The sequence below is a fragment of the Centruroides sculpturatus genome, unplaced genomic scaffold (assembly GCF_000671375.1).
Source record: "Centruroides sculpturatus isolate CEXI.00-Female unplaced genomic scaffold, Cexi_2.0 scaffold178, whole genome shotgun sequence".
NCBI classification, from domain to species: domain Eukaryota; kingdom Metazoa; phylum Arthropoda; class Arachnida; order Scorpiones; family Buthidae; genus Centruroides; species Centruroides sculpturatus.
Genome location: NW_019384433.1, coordinates 409,650 through 411,017, shown reverse-complemented (window position 1 = coordinate 411,017; position 1,368 = coordinate 409,650).

The following is a 1,368-nucleotide window of genomic DNA, read 5'->3' as shown; positions in this document are numbered from 1 at the left end:
AGTCAAATTAAAATACTTCTTCAGAGTCAGTTGTATTTAAAAACATTGAGTATATTGAAAATAAACGTATGTACAGTTACAATTAAAGTTCACATATAAGAATTACAAACATTAGATATTAACAAAGTTCAAAGTAATGATCCCCTGCAACAGGTTCGTCGGAAAAGCACCTTGCGACGCACAAATTCAAAGTCTACAACAACACAACAAGATGAGACGATCTTCTAAGACAGCTTAGGCGAGCCAAGGTTAGCGTGAGTTCACTCAATGTCCAAAGTAAAACTAAACTTCCCGCCAGAACTTCACTGCTTTTATAGGATTGAAGCTACATTGAACTCCACCAATCAGCATCTACCAGCTGTATAAGACGTCCGCCGATCGTCCGATGTTTCTTAACCAATCAGCGGTCGAGTTTTCAAAATGTCGTTATCGCCGTTTCCATGGCGATAACGGTCGTTCACGAAAAGGCGGGAAAACCGCGCGCTAGACGATTTTTATTCCCGACAGAAATCCTTTCATTTTAAATTTTATCCAGATATTCTCAACATTACTCACCAGTGGGTGTGTTCGTTTGGGTCAGTTGTTGTCGTCTTTATTTATTGTGAAGTTTTCTGTTTTTTTGTTATTGTTAAGAATGGGAGGATTTCCTCCCATTCTTAACAATAATTTGGAAATGTAAATAAATAATAAAGAAATAATTTGGAAATGTAAATAATAAAGGTTTGGATAATGTTGAATATCAACTACAAAATAGCCATAAATAAAGTAAAATAATAAGTTTACATGGTTAACGATTATTTAATATTAATATAATAAATATAAATACAACTTTTTTACAAAGAAAAATCCTTTGTTTCAGTCATTTTTTCATTGTTCGCACCATTAGCAGTAGCCTAAAAAAGAAGGTCGTCTCCGTGAGTATTTGTGTTTTTTAATGAACTGCTGATGGTACAAACAATGAAAAAATGACTGAAACAAAGAATTTTTCTTTGTAAAAAAGTTGTATTCATATTTATTACTAGCTGCAAGGACCTGCTTTGCTGGGTTTTTATTTGTTTGTACATTTGTATGTAATATAGTTTTTTATATATATATATATATATAAAAGACTGTTTTTCTAAGTAATCTAGAATCTAGCTGCAAGGACCCGCTTCGCTGGGTTATTAAAAAGTAACGATAGTGAAGATTAAGATAATTACATTATAGCCAATCTTACCCGTTTTCACAGAATGCAAGAATTAGGTCCCCCGTTTCCAGATTAATTACAGACCTGGTCCCGATTCTATTTCTGAACGTCTGTTCACGTCAAGTCAAATGAACTATTTTCAACGTTTCTGGAACGTTTACAATTGTTCTATAATCGAACCA